Raw genomic sequence first — 12,039 nt, forward strand, 5'->3', positions numbered from 1 at the left:
TGCAGAGGCAGAGTAATTCTGGTGTGAGTGGTTCTGGAGATAACAAGGAAAACCCACAGCAGCCTTTTGCATGAACAGTGCTGCCAACATTGCATCCCTCATCCTCCCGTGGATGACCTGCAGAGGAAGGAGCAGCAGGGAGAGAGCTTTGCCGCCCAGGACAGAGTACCACTGCTGATATGAGCGGCTGCAGGAGGGATTTGTACAGTATTCCTGTGGCTAAGGCTGCATCCTGTTGTGTTCACATTGCTGGGAAGGCACAAGTGGAACACCTGGCCACTCCTGTCAGGGAAAAATTGTGACTCCTGGGCTTGTGAAGTGGTTAGTGAAAACAATGGCATACCAACCAGAGTTAAAGATGCTCCTATTAAAAATGTTTAATTTGAACAAGCTAAAGAGAGATGTTATGGCTTTAGGTAAGATATTCAGGGTCAGGGAGTGCATTTAGAAACCTGGGAGTGTTTTATCCACTCTCCATTCTTCCTGCCTGGTTCTTCTTTTCTCCAATGAAAGAGCGAGTAGGATTTACAGGATAGGAGGAGGGGAGAGAAAGGGATCTCTCCCTCCGTTTTTTTCTTTAGTTATAAAACAGTTACTGTTTTCAATTACAAAACACAGGCAGTATAAGCCAACGGAATTGATGCTAGTTTCCCACATGGCTCCTTCTGCCTGGTTTGTTTCTGAGATGACAGAGAAGGAGAGTAGTGAACAGAGAGAGGGGAAGGGCTGCTCAGATGGCAGCAGCCTCGGGGTGTGCTGAGCTGGGGCAAAAGCCTGGGAAGGACCCCCACATCAGATGGGGATGCAGAGGCAACTGTACTCCAAGAGGTCTGATCTTCTGGAAAGGCAGCTCTCCAGTGAAATACCATCCTGGGTTAATCCTTGTATCACCCTGTGCCTGCTCAGCCCTGGAACTCTTGGTTTGTCATCATCCCATCACACCACAATTATTTTATGCTTAGTGCTTGCTGCAGAAGGGGGGACATATTATTTCTGCAACACAGTTTCTGCTCTGGTTGTTTTTGTTCTGAGAGTGTCAAACTGGGGTGAAAACAGGCCATGGTATCTTTGTTTCACAGCCACTCCTTACCCCACAAAGTTTTGCCTTTCCTTCTCAGCCTTTCAAATATATCCCCTCTATGAACACACTTTGTAGGACCAATACTTCATACCCCTGTGTAGGTTTGTTTGCTTACAGAAGAGGCTAATCTCCACCAGGTTATGAAATCAGCTCACATGCTTCAGTGGCCTTACCCTCTATTGATATCCCCGTTCGATCCCCGTTGAGCTCTCTTTGTTGGAGGTAACCCCTTCTCCTACTCCTTCTAAGCTGATTTCTTAAGCCACCTCATTCAAGTCCCACATCCCCATGGTATTTAGATGTAGTAAAAATGACTGGGGGGAAAATAAATGGCAGCCAGCGAGCCCACTAAACTGTCTGACTATTAATGGTCCTGTTAGTTGCAAATTTACTTTACCACAAAGCCCCCAGCATGTAATCCTTAGATGAATGCCTTTGATTGTGAGGGAATATTTACAGCTGACCCTGCCAGCAGTCTGCAAACCTGCAATGGGCCTCCTGTCCCACATTAAATCCGTTGGCATCTGTTCCTGGGTTCTTATCAAACACATGCTCTGTTGGTGCAGTGTTTGGGCTGTAGTGCTCGCGGATATGGTGGGCCTTGAAGAATAAATCCCCGCATTCCTGAGAAATGCTAATTCTTGTGAACGTTGTCACACAGGGTTACAGTTTGTACCTGTCTCCAGGCATCGCCATCCACTGGGAGGTTTCCAGGAGGCTTTGATCCCTGCTGGCTGCCCCCTCCCCATGGCAGGACCGTGGTCCTGCCTCTGGACCACCCTTCATCATAGACAAAATTCTTCTTCCTTCTTCAAACTTCTGCTGTTTTGCTGGACATATATATGAGCAACGTGAATGATTTTTATGATGGTTTTTATCTCTTTTCACCCCTGCCCATGTCTTGCACGAGTCCCTGGGTTGCTGTGAGACTCTCAAGTGATCTTGCCCTCCTTTATCCCCGGCAGGGCTGCACAGGAGCTGAGGCTGGAAGCCAGAGAGAGCTCTGTGTGTCCTGACGCCTGTTTGCTGTGCCCAAGCGGACAAGTGGAATTCAGCTTGTCATTCCCAGCATGTCTCATGGTCTGTGAGACAGATCCAGGCTGCTGGGCTGCTTTGTGTCAGACAGAAGGCCCGGTGGTGTGTGGTGGGCCTGCTCCATCCACTCTGCAGACAAGGATACCTTTAGTCCATGCTGAGGAATGATGTGTATTTCTCTCTTCTTACGCTTTTAAGCAAAATTCACAGTTTTTCATCTAAGCTGGATGAATGCTGAGCATGTCTGGGCTTGAACATGGACTTGGAGCCAAGTCCATTGGCAGTGCAGAGGTGTTGTGGGTGGCCAGAGGGATATTTGCTTATGCTCCTTTCTGAGGTCCTGTTTTGGTGGGATTGGAGAAACATGTCAGAAGTTTGTGATTACTTGATCCTTCAGCTGGTGGATAGTGAGGCCCCAGCAGAGCTTCTGCTTTAAGTCTCCTGCATCCAGCAAAGAAAAAAATACTAAAATAAGAGGAGCCTGGAACAGCTAGAGAGTCCAGAGAGGAGTTGGTAGGACAGGTGTTTGCTTTAGGGATTGCTTTAGAGTGCATACCCTTATCCAAAAGCTTTTTCTTCAAATCTGCAGGAATGTTTGGCCCAAGTGTGGAGTGGATGTGGTAGCACCACCAGTGAGGTGTACCCAACACTCAGCTGGGCTGCAGCACCAGCGGAGACTGTAAGAACTGGCAGAGCAGGCAGTGGCTTTCCTGCCCACTGAGATGGGTCTGTTGGACTGGGCAGAGCTCTGGCTTTGGGATTAGTTCTGTAATTAGCAGGTAAAAAATCTTGGAATTTGGCATTTTGGCAGAATAATGAGTAAGCTGACATCTCATTCTTTTCTGAAAACTCTCCGGTCTAACACCCAAACCAGTTGTCTGGAGGCAGGTTGGAAAGGACTTGGAGCAACCTCATCTAGTGGAAGGTGTCCCCGCACATGGCAGGGGCTTTGCAAACAGATGGATCTTTAACTTACACTCAAACCCATTCTATTATTAATTTTCAGCACTCTTAAATCCACTTTAAATCTATCTCGGGCTTTCAAAACTGATCCTGTAAATGTGGATGGACACCAAGCCCATGAATCTCTGAGCATGACACTCCACTTCCAGTGGCTACTGGAAAGAAAACAAGTTTTTATTAGAACCAATTAATTCGTTAATCACTTTAGCAAAGCCCTGTAAAAACATATGTTAGTTCTCACCATTATTGTTAATTTGTACCCAGGCTTTATGGTTGCAAATCTTGGATAATTGTTTTTTCCTGGACGGTTGCTGTGTCAGCTCACAGAAGTTCTTCATCTATTTCTGGTCCTGATTGCTGATTCAGCTGGTGACCCTGTGGCAGTATTTCACCGTGATTCACACACTGAAGAGGAATTGTATTTTAAACTACAAACACAGACATTACGCACTAGCTTTTGTGTGAAGAAAAAGGGTGACAAACAGCTTGAGGACAGGAATAAGCTGCACAAGATGTGGCTGTGTATCATCAAGGTCTGTGTCATTTGCTCTCCAGCACCCTATTCTTCCTTTACCCTCCCCTTTGAACCATCTGTCTTCTCCAGTCCGTGCAGAGTGTAGAGATGGGATCTGCCTGAGGTAGGGGAAAGCCTCAAGTCACCATTGGAAATACAGGGAATCTCCTGCTTTCCTCAGAAGTTGGCTTTACTTACATCAACAGTATTACTCATTTCGGTTTTCACCAGGTTGCACATTTTACTTCGACAACTCATTGGTTATCCCATCCCTGAATCCAGTCTTACTACTCAATGTCTCAATGAAAAGGACACCTACCACATCTGTTTGCAGAGTCTGCAATGGGATGATGGGATGCTGGTCCTCAGCAGGCTCTGTTTCACCTTCTGGCCATTTATTCCTAATTGCCTAACTTCTCTCATTTATTGCATTTATTGAGTGTGTGGAGCTTATTAGGAAGAGTCAAAGGCTCTGTAATTAATTAGGAAGAGTTTGAGGCATTTCTTAGTGCCTTGAACTTATGTTCCTGACTGTATTGTACAGATGCTGCTGACATTCATCCCAGGACTTCCCAGTCTAAGGCCAGACAGGCAGAAAGATTGCAGTGAGGGCAGGGGAAAAACAAAAGGGCTTCCCTGTACAAGTCAGGTATACCCTGGGCTGCATCACCAGCAGTGTGACAGGCAGGTCAAAGTGGGGCATGCTGCCCCTCTGCCCCTGTGCTCAGCTGAGAGCCCACCTGCAGAGCTGCCCCAGCCCTGGCTCCAGCAGCACAAGGACGTGGAGCTGCTGGAGCCAGCCCAGAGGAGGCCCCGGAGCTGCTGCCAGGGCTGGAGCCCCTCTGCTCTGGAGCCAGCCTGGCAGAGCTGGGGCTGTTCAGCTGCACAAGAGAAGGCTCCAGGGAGAGCTCAGAGCCCCTGCCAGGGCCTCAAGGGGCTCCAGGAGAGCTGCACAGGGACTGGGGACAAGGCCTGCAGGGACAGCACACAGGCAATGGCTTCCCCTGCCAGAGGGCAGGCACAGATGGGAGATTGGGAACTGGGAATTGCTGGCTGGGAGGGTGGGCAGGCCCTGGCACAGGGTGGCCAGAGCAGCTGTGGCTGCCCCTGGACCCCTGGAAGTGTCCAAGGCCAGGTTGGAGCAACCTGGGATAGTGGAGGGTGTTCCCACCCCCATGGCAGGGCGGTGAAATTAGAGGATTTTTAAGATCCCTTCCAACCCAAATCATTCTGGGATTCCACTTTATGATATACTTTACAGAGGAAGGGTGGCATCCTCTAAGCAGAGGCCTGCTGGGCAGGTAGGACAGGCGAGCAGTAGCAGCACACGTCCCCAGTCTGGGATATGGCTGCAGGACTCATCCCACTAATCAGCTCCCTGAAGGGAACTCTCCTTGTGCAAGTCCTTGTGCCTGCCCTTCCTTTCCGTGCACGATGCAGTCCAGCACCTGAGTGAGTCACGGGGCAGCTGATGGCCGAGGGGTGGAGGGGAGCTGGAGGTGTGCTGCCTCTAGGGGCCCCCTGCCACTGCCTTGCCCGCCAGTCCCTACCCATCATATGACCTTCCCAAGCACCGCATGTGACTGGACCATGCTGCAAAAGACCAGGCAGAGCGCAGGGGAGAGGCTGGAGAGGGGGAGGGCAGCGCAGCTAGAGAAGATTAATAAACTGGAACAGATAGGGAAAGCTTTGAAAGAGGGGGCTTGTGTCAGAGTTGTTGCAATAGCAAAGAGGGAAATAGCTGGATGACTGGAAAACAGCCATGGAGCAAGCTGGGAGGGAGGGATGACCTCAGAAGTGACATTTGGGATCCAAGTTTGCATCTCATGGACAGGAAGACAATGCAATCGTCAGAGATGGAAGGATCAGAAACTCAGGAAGAATCTCTGACCAAAAGAATTGTAAGGAATGACCACAAAAGCTACACACTGAGATGAAAAATTAAGATGCTGCAAAGATTGCTATGAAGTTTAGATGTTCAGGGCTGTAGCTTCTTGCTGTGCCATGAACAGAAAGCTGTCTGCTGGCTGAAACTCTGGCACAGGTTGTGTTAATAGGCATCATGCAAGCTCATCTCCCAGCTCTGAGCAGAACTCTGCAAAGCTGAGTCCTGTCTGTAAGGGTGCTCCTGTCCCAGGTCCCTGCATGCTTTGTCTGCCAGCAGGGAGGAGGAGAAGCCCCCAGAAGAGAAAAGCGAGTTTGGTTGGGGTTTATCATCTGATCCAGAGGAGCTCCTGAGCAGGGCGACTGCAAAAACTGACGACAGAGTTACAGAATCATGGCATCAACTTAAGGGTGGAAAATATCTCTAATGTGATTGACTCCAACTGCCAACCCATCACTGCCACATTAATAATCACGACTGCAACAGAGGAGAGGAGGAGGAGGAGGATTCTTTGATCCATTTTGTTTAGGAGATGCAGTGCAACAAAGGGAGTTTGAGGCTCTGTTTCACAGTAGAGGGCACACTCAGCTTTAGAAATGTTGACAGGATTCACAGATCAAGAGAAGCTGAGACTGGAAAGGGCCAGAGGAGGCTTCCCAGAGCAACCCCCCTGCAGCTCAAGGCAGAGTCAGCCAGAGCTGGTTGCTCAGGATATTGCCTCTGGCCCACCTGCTTCAGAGTTCAACCATTCTCTTTTGTTTAAACAGATAATCCCCCATAGTTTAATTTGTGACTAAATTGTGGTCAATATCCCTGATTCCAGGGATAATTTAGGTTTCATTAATCAAAAGCACATTTAAAGCAGTACTTCTTGGTTATAAGATAGACAGGTTAGGACAAATAAAAACCTGGGATTTAATCATCCCAGAAAGTGTTTGTGATCAGGCACTTAAATGATGCCTTTATTCATTCATCACAGAGATTGTCCATTCCTGGCCATTAAAGCGAGGAACAAGCAGTCATAGACCTCCACAACCTGCGTAAATGGGTTTGCTGTCAAAAACTGCACTGAATAAACACAAACTTTAGCTACAAGGTTATTTAATCACACAGGAGGTTTGTTTTACCAGTGATTCCGCCCTAGCTGGGTGTGTAGGGGGTGGATGAACCCATAGCTCTGGACAATATGCCAAAAAAGTTCAGTATTAAGACAACATCACCGATTGCTGTGGTTTGTTTTTTTTTTATTATTGTTTTGACTATGATCCTGGCAGGCAGGTCACCAGCAGCGTGGGGAAGGTGCTGTGGCTACTGCGTCACGCTTGAGCAGCGGTGATGGCAAGGACAGATATTCAGCTGTCCTGATGCTGAGCTCCTCAGCTCTTTCCTCATCCCTGCTCTAGGGGCGTAGGTACAGCATACACACAACAAAGATTATTTAAACAGGATGTGCAGCTACTCTGTCCTTGCAAAGAATTGCCTGTGTTTTAGGAAGACCCATAGGGAATCAAAAATGTTTCGGTTGTTCACATGTTTTAGATGATACACTTAGGGTGAGTTATATATATACATACAGATATAGGGACATAAATATATGCATATAAATAACTTATCTCCTTAAGTAAGATGCTCCCTATGGAAGCATATCTTCTTGAAAGTCACAGGGTGGAACACGAAATGTAATTGAGCTCGCCAATTGACCAAGACAGAATTATTGATGCAGAGCAAATCTCTGATGAAGATCAGTCCATCTTTTGGAGGTGTGTTTGCCCCTTTTCCATGGAGTGACACAGGGAATGGCTTCCCACCGCCAGAGGGCAGGAACAGATAAGATATTGGGAAGGAATTCTTCCCTGAGATGGTGGGGAGGCCCTGGCCCAGAGCAGCTGTGGCTGCCCCTGGATCCCTGGAAGTGCCCAAGGCCAGGTTGGACAGGGCTTGGAACAACCTGGGACAGTGAAAGGTGCCCCTGCCCATGGCAGGGGTGGCACTGGATGATCTTTCAAGTCCCTTGGAAGCCAAACCATTCCATGATTCTGTGATTCTACGATCTTGCTCCTGTGACTCACTGCCTGCGTCAGTAGATTTTAAGATATTTGTGGAGAACCCTTTAGCTGGAGAACTTGCCTACCATGTGTCCAAATGCTGCTGTTTTGCTGACTATGGGAGGAAAAGGCAAACGGTGGGGGTGAGTTGTGCCTCTGGAGGAGCCATGCATCTGGGACAAGGAAGGCAGGAGACCGTAGGCTGGTCAGCAGAGAGGATTTCACAAAGGGAAGTACAGACGGCTGATGGTTGGAAAGCCTCAGTGTTTGCAGCATTCAAGCTGGTTTCAATTTAAAATGTCTTTGTCTTCAAGATTTTCTGCTTAAACATTAGGACAAGGAACCATTTGTGTGTAATTTCATGAATGACAGTTTAATATCTCCACATAACCCTTGGACTCCAAAAGCCAGGTCTCAAAGAGAAATGCCAAGATATCTACAAAAAGATTTGAGGACTTGGCTTCCGTTGCTGTGCAAAGAACAGGTCAGGCCTTTTCCTGTAGAAGAGCAGATACAGGGTGTGTTTTAGTGAGCTGGAGTTAAGCTTGGTCAGTCAGCCCCGGTGTTTCTGTGTGTTACATAGGGTTTAGCACAGCCCCTCCTGTGGCTATTAGCCCCTCTGCTAGAAGTGACCGCCCCAAGCCAGGTGTGTGCTTGAGATGAGTGTCAGGCTGGAAGGTGAGCAGGAAAGTCCCTTGGCTTGAGCTCCATGTGGTTTTAGAGCTGCCACAAAGACATAACCCCAGAGAGTGAAAAGAAAAAACTCCAGCCAGTCTTGGAGCTTACCTGTCCCTCTGGTCAGGAGGGATAATGACTGTCAGGGACATTGGCTAATTGTCACATTTGGCTCCCAGTAGCACTGATAAGGCTGCTTGCTTACTCACAGCTAAAGACAGAAAAGGACTTACATGAGGCAACTCTCCAGTACCTGAACACTCCCCGCTGCCCGCTGGGCCTTTCCATGGCAGGATAAGGAATATAGCCCCGTTCCAGCCTCAGGAGCACAGTCATGCAAGAGAACCATGGGATCAATGAATGGTTTGAGTTAAGGGACCTTAAAGCTCATCCAGTTTCACCTCTGCCATGAACAGGGGCAACTTCCACTGTCCCAGGGTGCTCCAAGCCCCATCCAACCTGGCCTTGGACACTCCCAGGGTTGGGGCAGCCACAGCTTCTCTGGGAAACCTGTGCCAGGGCCTGCCCACCCTCACAGCCAGGAATTCCTTCCCATGTATCCCTGCCCTTTGGGTGGGAGAAGCCATTCCCTCCTGTCCCGTCCCTCCAGCCCTTGCCCCAGGTCGCTCTCCAGCTCTCCTGGAGCCCCTTTAGAAGGCTTTACTTGGAGCCTTCTCTTGTTCAGGTAAACACCTCCAGCTCTCCCAGCCTGGCTCCAGAGCAGAGGAGGTGGCAGAAACGTCTGCTGCCATTGTGATCAACCCTTCACAGGAGGATGTTCCCAGCAGGAGCTCCCAGAGCACAGAGCAGAGGCTCTGCTCGGGTCCAAGCAGAGCTGGGTGTTTGTTGTCCACACCTGCTGGGACAGCCAGGCCTCCCAGGGCATGCACAGCACAGGCACTGGGGTTGGGCAGGATGGACAGGGGAGCAAGAGGGACGGCAGCAGCGGAGTCTGAGGAAAAGTCCTGTGGATCTAGAGTTCCAGAACAATTAGCAGGCAGCTGCTTCCGATACAGGAGTTTTTCAAGAGTACAATTTTTGACTTACCTGCCTGAATTTTATGCTTAGGATCCTAAAGCTCTCCTGGAGTCAGCTCATACAACCCAAATATCCCAGGCAGGTGATGCGGTGGGGGGAATAACATGGTGAAATCCCAACTAGGGCACAAGCTCAGCTGCCTCAGCCCTGATCCCAGCACCAGGAATGTGCTAGGCTGCCCATGAGAGCCCTTGTCAAGCTCCCAACAAAGCTGAAAACGTGCATCTCAGGGAAGGGGTCACAGCCCCAAGGATGCCAGAGCTCCAGGAGCGCTTGGACAATGCTCTCAGGGATGCACAGGCTGGGATTGTTAGGGTGTCTGTGCAGGGCCAGCAGCTGGACTCCATGACCTGGTGAGCCTTTTCCAGCTGAGGATTTTTCGTGATTCTGTGATTTTTTGTGATTTTTTTGTGATTTGTGCTAACTTTTCACCACTGCAAACCCTTAGAAGCTGAGCAAAACAGTTCCACCGTCAGAGAAAATTTTGGGTTTGATCAGATTTTTGATATTTATTTTGGGTTTGATTGATGAACACAGGCGATAATCCCCATCATGTGTCAAGTACTTGTGTTTCACACCTCTCCTCCAGCTCTCCTTGAACGTCTCCTTGCTTTTGTTCACTGCTGCCAAGAAGCAGCTGTGTGTAAAGGTGCTTCCCATGTAAAGACCAGGTTCCTGCCCCAGCAGAAAAGAGAGGGAAGGGCAGAAAGGATGAAGAAGAGCTGCATTCAGGTGTGTTCGGAGAGGGGATTCCCACAATATGGTGAGTAAGGCTGTGGGAGTGTTTGAGGATCTCAGCTGTAGCCAGTTTTAATTTATTGTGCCTGAAAAACAAGTGTTCCCCACAGAAGCTGTGGCTGCCCCTGGATCCCTGGAAGTGCCCAGGGCCAGGCTGGATGGGGCTTGGAGCAACCTGGGATAGTGGAAGGTGTCCCTGCCCATGGCAGGGGGTGGGATGAGATGACCTTTAAGGTTCCTTCCAAACCATTCTGTGATTCTACAATAAAGAGAAGAAATATTTGCCTACACCCCAGCATATTTCAGTCTTTGAGATCAGTGCTTGAAAGTTGCTTGGGGACTTTGCAGAGAGATTCCCCAAAAGCAAAGAAAAAGGCGCATTTTAAATGGAGAGCTGCAGTAACAGCTAGACCTCTTACAGTTTTTAGCCATGTAAATATTTGTGATAGCTCAAATATTTTCCTCTTCCCATCGGGGTGAAATCCTAGCTGAAGAGGTTTGGGGCTTAGGAGGTTTAGGTTTAGGTTTTAGCCCTAAAAAAGAGATCCAAAACCAGCCTCCTGTTCATAGCATTTAGATGGGCAGCAAGCTCTTCCTCTGCTTTAGAAAAACTCAGAGTTAAACCCACACTCTAATGCTGGGGAGGTGCCTGCACACCAGATTTCTACCCTCTCAGGAATATGACTCTTCATTTTTTCCCCCATTCTGTCACTTTTTTCTCAATGAGACTTTTGCTGCAGCTGGGCACCACTTTCAGAAAACATTTTGCTTTTATTGACCTGCTTCCCAAGCAGTTCTAGTCACAAATGCTGCCTCAAATGGGAAAGAAAAATCTTTTATTTTAATGAGCCAGTATGTGATTATTTTATAATGGTGCAGTTAATACCAGTTGAGGTTTATAAATATGAATTTGAACTAATCTCTTCGTTCTGGCCTCTGGGACACCTCTGTGAGCAATGTGCTGCTTTATTCCCATCTTGAGCTGCCATCTAATGGTGAACACGGTGGTGGCTGCTGGGATGAGAGTTAGACACGGTTATCTTAAAGGTCTTTTCCACTCGTAACAATTCTGTGCTCTCAGGTGGGAGTCGGCTTCTGCTCCCTGAGAACAAGGGACAGGACAAGAGGAAACAGCCTCAGGTTATGCCAGGGGAGGTTCAGTTTGTACATCAGGAGGAATTTCCTCACGGAAAGGACTTGGAAGGGGCTGCCCAGGGAAGTGTTGGAGTGCCCATCCCTGAAGGTGCCCAAGGAACGCCTGGACATGGCACTGAGAGCTCTGGGCAGGTGAGAATCGGGCGCAGCTGGGACTTGATGAAGTCTTTTCCAACCTGAATGATCCTGACTGACTGAACCAACAGAATATCCTGAGCTGGAAAGTACCCACAAAGACCATCGAGTCCAGCTCCCCAGCAATCCCACCCTGTGCATCCCTGGCAGCGCTGTCCAAAGGCTCCTGGAGCTCTGGCAGCCTCGGGGCCGTGCCCATTCCCTGGGGAGCCTGGGCAGTGCCAGCACCCGCTGGGGAAGAGCCTTTCCCAAAATCCAGCCTGACCTTCCCTGGCCCAGCTCCAGCCATTCCCTGGGTGCTGTAAGTGGCCACCAGAGAGAAGAGATCAGTGCCTGACCTTCCTCCTCCCTCACGAGGAAGTTTTAACCGCGGTGAGTCTCCCCTCCCTCCAGCTGAACAGACCAAGTGCCCTCAGCCGCCGCTCATACCGCTCCCCCTCAAGGCCCTTCACCGCTCCCGCAGCCATCCTTTTGGCGCTAGCAGTTTAACATCTTTCTTATATTGCAGTAACCAACGCTGCTCACAGCGTTCAAGGTGATCGGCGCGGGGCAACCCCCTCCCTTGGGCGGGTGGTGGTGCTGTGCCAGATGCGCGATGACTTCCTCACTAAAAGCACCGGCACCATGAGCTGAGGGCGAGTACCGCGGTGTGTTTCCCCACGGCACCGTGCCTACCGCGATGATTTTCCCCATAGCACGCTTTATCCACAGGGTCAGCGAGGGAGCCGCGCCGCCCGCACACCGCCCTCACGGCAGGACCCCGCCGCCATCTTGG

General features: G+C 49.5%; 1 long non-coding RNA gene across 2 annotated transcripts; it reads right to left on the reverse strand.

Moving 5' to 3' along the window:
• Nucleotides 1-10,793: 10,793 nt before the first annotated feature.
• LOC128822075 (uncharacterized) lies at nt 10,794-12,023 on the reverse strand. 2 transcript variants are annotated; one of them, XR_008441348.1, is made up of 2 exons: nt 11,940-12,023; nt 10,794-11,076 (listed from the first exon to the last, which is right to left on the reverse strand). It is a non-coding gene; the product is annotated as an uncharacterized LOC128822075 (long non-coding RNA). The 2 variants fall into 2 exon arrangements; XR_008441349.1 differs by lacking the exon at nt 11,940-12,023 and adding an exon at nt 11,603-11,774.
• Nucleotides 12,024-12,039: the final 16 nt, after the last annotated feature.

Source organism: Vidua macroura, chromosome Z (genome assembly GCF_024509145.1).
Source record: "Vidua macroura isolate BioBank_ID:100142 chromosome Z, ASM2450914v1, whole genome shotgun sequence".
In the NCBI taxonomy this organism is placed as follows: domain Eukaryota; kingdom Metazoa; phylum Chordata; class Aves; order Passeriformes; family Viduidae; genus Vidua; species Vidua macroura.